We start from the raw sequence: 8,179 nt of genomic DNA, 5'->3' as shown, positions 1-8,179 counted from the left end.
ACCATGATTTCTCCGAATAATAAAAGTTTTTTCTCCCTATCTTTTCTCTTCTATAGAACCTCCAGGTATGAAATCAAAGGTTGTACATAAACTGTGTACATATTTTATTTATTTATTCATTCATGAGTATTGGTTGCTTGTTTGCATGCATGGTTTAGATGTTCTCTGTAGAATTAGTCTCTTCTATTTGTGTCAATAATACCCATGTTAAGTTGTAACCTATTTAATGGTAGAAAGTATATTCTTTAGCAAGTAATTTTCAAAATCAAAATATATATATAGGTAGAAAGAAAATATTGGAGCTTGTATATTCATACATTGAATGTATATGAACATATGTGTATATACACATATATATGTTTATTTTAATGCATCCTTTTAAAAAAATTTGTATATATTTCCAAACGTTCAAGTTTTTTGTTCGGTGGTTTTTGTAAGCATAATTTCCTGATGGTTAAAATATTTTTCTGCTTGGAGTGCGTGATCTCACAGTGGAGATGTTATTTACACCATCATGAATAAGCCATAGCTAAGTGCCATTTGATAACGAACCAATTGTACTGACAATGATGTTCACTCATTGCCTGCATTTTGTTACTTTTTAAAACTGCCTTCAATTATAATGTGATCTTTGATACTGTTTTTTAATAAGTGAAAAACAATTTATAGTAACTGGCTTTCAGCAATCTGGGGTGAATCATTTCAGATAAAAGTAAAGATGGAGAACAGAAGAGATGGTTTGACTTTACAGTTTACTGAAAACTAGGAGTCAGTGATATTTACAAGGTAAATGGGAAAGGCATCCTTCTTTATTTCCAGTGTTATAACATCTCACTGTGTGGTCAGATTTTTAGGGACACGGTGGGGCAACCTCTCCCATATTCCCACTGCAGAGCTCCACTGATACGCTGCTTGTGTTTATATTGGATGGTTGGGATTGAACCCAGTAGCAGAGCTTTGATTGTGGAAGGGAAAGGCTGGTTTGAGGCACAGTGTGTGGCTGATATTAGCCCCTTCCTGACCCAGATACCTCTGCACATGGATGTGCCTCTACAGAAACCCGGTGTATCTCATGGTGGGGGGGAGGGTCAATGGAAAGTGTGACATGACTTTAGGGAGAACAGTCTACAGTTGCAAAGCCTGAGCAACACCACCAAAGGAGGTTCCTTTGCTTCTGAACTTTCCTCCAGAGAAGCTTCTACCAGAACGGCAGTGACCATGATAGCGAGACTCAAGTTTTCTGTGGCGGTAGATGTTCTAGACTGACAGCCCCTCTTAACCTGATTGAGGTCCCCACCTCCCTCCCTGCAACGTCTCCTGCATTGTACTACCTAAATTTGGCTGCAACAAAGGCAGCAGTCCCCAAGAAGTAGCCCTTTAGTCAATGGTAAAAAGTCCTGGTTTGCTCTCAATAAAGAGCTGATAAAAGGGGTCTGATCTCTTGGTAATGTCAAGAAGGTTCAGAGGTCCCTGAGAAGAGAAGAGAGAAAACCTCTTAATAATTTGATTGGAGAGCTGGAGTCACTATACAAGCACTGAAAAAACACTGAAAAGAAATAAAGTCGACAAATGTAAAATAGGTAGCTAGTAGGAAGCAGCCACATAGCACAGGGAGATCAGCTCCGTGCTTTGTGACCACCTAGAGGAGTGGGATAGGGAGGGTGGGAGGGAGGGAGGCACAAGAGGGATGAGATATGGGAACATATGTATATGTATAGCTGATTCACTTTGGTATAAAGCAGAAACTAACACACCATTGTAAAGCAATTATACTCCAATAAAGATGTTAATAAATAAATAAATGTATTCATTTGATTATTAAAAAAAAAGAAGGTCGAAAAGTTAACTGCGTGGTGAGATTTTAGGTGATTTCATTTTTCTCTTTGTAGAGAAAAATTCTCTACATAAGCATGTATTTTTTTAAACCAGAAAAAAATATACAATGTTGAAATATGCACCCCAAACCTGAACACAGTAAAACATTTTAAAATAATTATGCACTCATGTACAAAAACCCTAAACAAATCAAGGTTGTCAGAAATCACAAAAGATAGTTTTATTCAACTTAAAGATGTGAACAATTACTATCTTATTTTCAGATATTCACAGAATAAAATAGCAGGACTGAATTGTGGTTGTGGATGAGAGACGATAGCTTTGTTTTCTCTGTGTCAATTGTTTCTCTCTCTCTAACCAAGATTACATTTACAGAATATCTGCTTCTCCCTTTCTCCTGCCATTTATTTTTCCATGGTTGCAATCTCCTGTAATTATGGGAAAAAGTCTTTCCTGGAGCAGCAGCTCTGAGATTAGCCAGTTTGGAGCCAACCTGAGTATTCCCAATTGGTGCTAATAATCTTCTTTGTAGGAACACAGTTTTCAAGACAGAGTCAACTCTGCTCTAAGACTTAAAACAGCTGGAAAATGCATGACTTGACATGCATTAGATCTGACAGCATGTGAATCCACTGTTCAAAAGTACTTAATACCTATTTAATTTTCTTTTCTTGCATTTTATTTTCTTGTCCTTAAATAATCACCACAGTAATCAAAAGCATTTATGAATGACTGAAGTGGAATTCAAAATACTTTAGCCAATTGACTTCTTGGATAAACAAATGCCAAAGTTCAGGAGAAGGTCAGAAAGTTGGGTGTTGTCTTTTATTTTGAAGAGCTCCATCTTTAAATTGCACACATGTGTCCTTGAACTGTCTGCATTCAGCCTGAAAGGGCAAAATGATCCCCAAATTAAGTCTTCTTGCACCTTGGCGATATACATTTATTTAAGAAAACATGAGATCGCCCTTCTGTTAATTTTTTTAACACCAATTTAGGCTTCAACATTTAACAAACACAGTCTTTGTTAATGACCGTTTTAATTAATTCATTCGTTCATTCTAACCTCTCTGGATTACATCAAGGAATAAAACACACAAAAATGTCCATGTGGAGCTTAAATTCTAGTCGGTGAAGAATAAACATAATAAATAAGTAAAATATGTAGTATGTTAGGTGCTATGGGAAAAACAGAGTGGGACAGGGGAGATCAGGAGAATGCAGACTGCGGCTTTAGATAGGGGAGGGAGGGTGGGAATCTGGGTCAGTTTCATTGAGAAGGTGACATTTAGGTAAAGACTTGCAAAAGGGGAGTGGGTTAGTCAAGAGAAGGGAGTGACCCAGGCAGGCAGAATAAATGGTGCCAGAGTCCTGAGGAGGGAGGGAGAAAGGGAGAGGGGCTGGTCAAGGGACAGCCTTGCAGCTGGAGAGAGTGGGGGAGGGGTGCTGCTGGGGAAGTTGATGTCAGAGAGAGCAAGGGTAGGGGGTGGGTACAGATTATGTAGGGCTCCTAGGCCATGGTGGAGATGTTGACTTTCCCTTTGAAATGAGAGCCATAGCAGGATTTATAAAGGAGGACTGGCTTGACCTGACTTCCAGGGATCACCCTGGCTGCAATGTGGAGACTAGATGGAAGCAGGCAAGGGTAGGAGCAGGGAGACCAGGGAAGAAGTAACCGCAGTGCTTCTGACGCAGGTGCTTAGACCAGGTTGGCGGCAGAGCAAGGGAATGGGAAATGGTCACACTGAGCCTGTTGTTGAGGTAGAGCTAACAGGGCTTGCTGTTGGATGGGAGCTGGGTGTGAGGGGAAGAGAGAAGAAAAAGATGAGGTCATCCAAGTACTCACTGGCTGAGCAATGGAAAGGGTGGAGCAGCCATCCGCTGAGTCTGTGTTTCTCTATTTCAGGGACTCAGTGGTAAACTTCCAGAAGACAGGGGTCAGTGTCCTGTGTGTTCTGTAAACCTCATTGAATCATGATAAAAATTATGTTAAACACAAAATAAAGGTGAAAGTTTCCCTCATTTGGCCTTTTCTGGCCCACAGGGAGGTCTCATCTTTTACCTTGGGGCCAGCCAGCCACGGATAGCTCCCCTCCCCATGCTGTTAGTCACCTACTTGCTCCCCAGGACAGTCCTAGTGGTGACCTTTGGACGTTATGGGGGGTGGGTTTCTTCCTCTCTACTCGGGTATTATTTTACCCTCTGGGCTCCACATGGGTCCAGGTACTTTTCCAAACAGGTGCAAGTCCACAGAGAGGGATGGGGGAAGAGGAGGGAAATCAGCTCACACCCCTGCTCTATCAAGTTCTCTTGCTGCAAGCTTACAACAATGTGGACTTAACCCAGAGGACATAGGACAAGCATTTTTGAAGCTTTTTACAGGGCCATTACAGGAATAGAAATGCCTGACACTGGCCAGGTATAAACAATAGGGAGTAATTTGTGCCGATGCAGCAAACCAGAGTCTCAGGCAATTGCTGCTGCGTGGAAATATAGCTGCAATAAACTAGGTATGTGTGTGAGCTGATGGCAGCCCAGGACTCCACCCCAGCCCCTGGCCCCGGGCATCAGAGAAGTCCCATGAGGACCTTCCCTTGGTCATTTGAAGGCTCCTCCTTCTGCTAACTTTCCTGTTCTTCCCACAGTCCCCTCTTGGACCCATTCATTGCTGGTGCTCCTTACTCACGATCTTTCGTAATTTCCAGACTCAGGAAAAGTAACCAGGTCCTAGATGCTTTCAACCCTCTGTGTCTTGCCAGCTGTCGCTGTAAACGCTGCAGGGGTTTGTCGATAGATATAAAGTAATTCACATGTTTTACATTTCAGTATTTGCTTATAAAAATTTACCAATGTACTCGCCCTGAAGCAGGCTGCAAGGGAATCTGTAGCATGCCAATACTAGAGGCTAACAATCCTTTCCATTTTTGCCAGGTTGGCAGAAACAGTATCACATTTTCTTTTCATCTGCACTTTCCTGACTACTCGTGAGACTGAATACCTTTTCAAGTGTTCATTGGCCGTTTGTATTTCCTTCTGTGGATTAACTACTTGTACCCTTTGACCCTTTTTCTACTGGATGATTTGTCTGCCTTTCCTTTAACAGTTGTATGTTTTGCAAATATTTTCTCCCAAGTTGGTTTTTAAAATTTATTTGTTTGTATTTTATGTTGTTAATGGTATCTTTCATAGTGCAGGAAATTTTCCTCTTAAAGTCATCAAATTCAATTTTATTTTCCCTTCTGGGTTCTGGGTTTTTTTAATCTTCCTTAGCAAAACTTCTCCATATCAAGACTGTAAAGAGATTCTTCTTTACTTTCTTCTAATAAATTTATAATTTTGGTTTTTACATGTGGCCCTTTGCAATATTTTTTTGAAAATTATTTTTATTTTATTGAATTAAAAAAATTTTTTTTTTGCAGTACGCGGGCCTCCCACTGTTGTGGCCTCTCCCGTTGCAGAGCACAGGCTCCAGATGCGCAGGCTCAGCGGCCGTGGCTCACGGGCCCAGCCACTCCGCGGCATGTGGGACCTTCCCAGACCGGGGCACGAACCTGTGTCCCCTGCATCAGCAGGCGGACTCTCAACCACTGCGCCACCAGGGAAGCCCTGGTCACCTTATTTCTGATAAAGGAGGCAAGAATATACAATGGAGAAAAGGCAGCCTCTTCAATAAGTGGTGTTGGGAAAACTGGACAGCTACAAGTAAAAGAATGAAATTAAAACACTCCCTAACACCGTACACAAAAATAAACTCAAAATGGATTAAAGACCTAAATGTAAGGCCAGACACTATAAAACTCTTACAGGAAAACATAGGCAGAACACTCTATGACATAAATCACAGCAAGATCCTTTTTGACCCACCTTCTAGAGAAATGTAAATAAAAACAAAAATAAACAAATGGGACCTAATGAAGCTTAAAAGCTTTTGGACAGCAAAGGAAACCGTAAACAACATGAAAAGACAATCTCAGAATGGGAGAAAATATTTGCAAATGAAACAACTGACAGAGTATTAATCTCCAAAATTTACAAGCAGTTCATGCAGCTCAGTATAAAAAAAAACAAACAACCCAGTCCAAAAATGGGCAGAAGCCCTAAATAGACATTTCTCCAAAGAAGATATACAGATTGCCAACAAACACACGAAAGAATGCTCAACATCACTAATCATTAGAGAAATGCAAATCAAAACTACAATGAGATATCATCTCACACCAGTCAGAGCAGCCATCATCAAAAAATCTACAAACAATAAATGCTGGAGAGGGTGTGGAGAAAAGGAACCCTTTTGCACTGTTGGTGGGAATGCAAATTGATACAGCCACTATGGAGAACAGTATGGAGGTTCCTTAAAAAACTAAAAATAGAACTACCATACGACACAGCAATCCCACTACTGGGCATATACCCTGAGAAAACCATAATTCAAAAAGAGTCATGTACCACAATGTTCACTGCAGCTCTATTTACGATAGCCAGAACATGGAAGCAACCTAAGTGTCCATCGACAGATGAATGGATAAAGAAGATGTGGCACATATGTACAATGGAATATTACTCAGCCATAAAAAGAAATGAAACTGAGTTATTTGTACTGAGGTGGATGGACCTAGAGTCTGTCATACAGAGTGAAGTAAGTCAGAAAGAGAAAAACAAATACCGTATGCTAACACATATATATAGAATCTAAAAAAAAAAAACAGAAAAAAAATGGTCATGAAGAACCTAGGGACAGGACGGGAGTAAAGATGCAGCCCTACTAGAGAATAGACTTGAGGACACGGGGAGGGGGAAGGGTAAGCTGGGACAAGGTGAGAGAGTGGCATGGACATATATACACTATGAAATGTAAAACTGATAGCTAGTGGGAAGCAGCCGTATAGCACAGGGAGATCAGCTCAGTGCTTTGTGACCACCTAGAGGGGTGGAATAGGGAGGGTGAGAGGGAGGGAGATGCAAGAGGGAAGAGATATGGGGATATATGTATATGTATAGCTGATTCACTTTGTTATAAAGCAGAAACTAACACAACACTGTAAAGCAATTATACTCCAATAAAGGTGTTAATAAATAAATAAATAAATAAATAAATAAAAACGCTGTACAAGTTAAAAAAAAAAAAGATCAATTCCAGTGGCTGCCTACAAACTACTCACCTGTGGTGCGATCTCTGTATTGCTTCCACCACTGTAGGTAATACTTGTCATTTGTTGTCAAGTTTGGAAATTGGTGTTTATTTAATAAAGATACTGTTGTTTTAAAAAAAGAAGAAAGAAAGAAAGAAAGAAAGGAAAGGTGCTTTAATCAGAAAAGCCTGGAATCTGGGGAGGAATTGGACTCGTCCTGAGACCAACTGCGGAAGATTCTGCTCAGCCATGACAGTTTTAAAGGGGAAAAAGGGGGAAGAATCTCAGTGAATCATGGAAGCAGGAGGTTCTGTGTCATTCTCCATTGAGTGCAGACTGGCTGACTCTTCCTTCAGATGTTATCTTGCCTGCATGATCTGCCTTCAGGATTGCAAAAGGGGCTGTTGGGGATAGAAAGCTAGTCATTCTTTAACTACTTGATTCTTGATTCTTCTTTTTATCTAGGAAAAGAATCAACAGGTTAGGCAAGGCATGCTGTGCGTTCAGGAGAGCATAAGTCAGGAGTTAGGTTAAATTACCTAGTGATCTCATTCCTATAATTAGGTTCTTTTAAGGTTAGAGGGGAACAGAAGTGGGTAAACAGGAAAGGAGCAAAAGAGCTGCTTTCAACACTACTTGGAGTGACATCTTACAATGTTTGTAACCTTGAGAGGCTCAGTCTTTGATTTCTGCAGGATCTTGTTGACTTTGGACACTCCATCTGGTGACTACGCTGCAGAATGCCTCTGCTTCTCACCTCCTTCACCTTCCATACTCCTACATTCATCAGTGGAATCCAACTAAACAGAGATCGACTGAAAAAATCTACAGTGGAGGCCAGACACAAAGAGGCTGGACCTTTGAGGGGATGAAGCCTAGGGGAATAAGGAATAAGGTTCAAGGATTAGGACAGACACTGCCAACTGCAGAAGTGAAGATAGGGATGGCCAAGACTAAAGCCCTTCACCCCACAGTTCATATTAAACATTTTAACCAGATGGTCTTGATTATCAGAAAGTATGCCAACCATAACAGTGGCACCCTACTTGTCAAAGCTTAGGGAGGATCTGGGGCCACCAGCTTTGTGTGTCAGGGGAAGCATTCAGTGGGGTTCAGGGAAATGACCATTATTTATCAACCATTATGTCAGTATTTCAATATTTAACAAACAGCATGGCCTTCCTAGTGTGTGCCAATTGACTGCCAGTCCTGCC

General features: G+C 40.9%; 1 long non-coding RNA gene across 1 annotated transcript; it reads right to left on the bottom strand.

Moving 5' to 3' along the window:
- Window positions 1-1,462: 1,462 nt before the first annotated feature.
- Window positions 1,463-5,682, bottom strand: LOC149748915 (uncharacterized). Its single transcript, XR_016393526.1, has 3 exons — window positions 4,523-5,682; window positions 3,683-3,799; window positions 1,463-2,723 (listed from the first exon to the last, which is right to left on the bottom strand). It is a non-coding gene; the product is annotated as an uncharacterized LOC149748915 (long non-coding RNA).
- Window positions 5,683-8,179: the final 2,497 nt, after the last annotated feature.

This window comes from Delphinapterus leucas, chromosome 6 (assembly GCF_059928025.1).
Source record: "Delphinapterus leucas isolate spDelLeu-1000000601 "Yukka" chromosome 6, BTC_Dleu_Yukka2, whole genome shotgun sequence".
Taxonomy (NCBI): domain Eukaryota; kingdom Metazoa; phylum Chordata; class Mammalia; order Artiodactyla; family Monodontidae; genus Delphinapterus; species Delphinapterus leucas.
The sequence above is the reverse complement of the archived record's forward strand: the minus strand, read 5'-3'. Positions and strand labels throughout refer to the sequence as shown.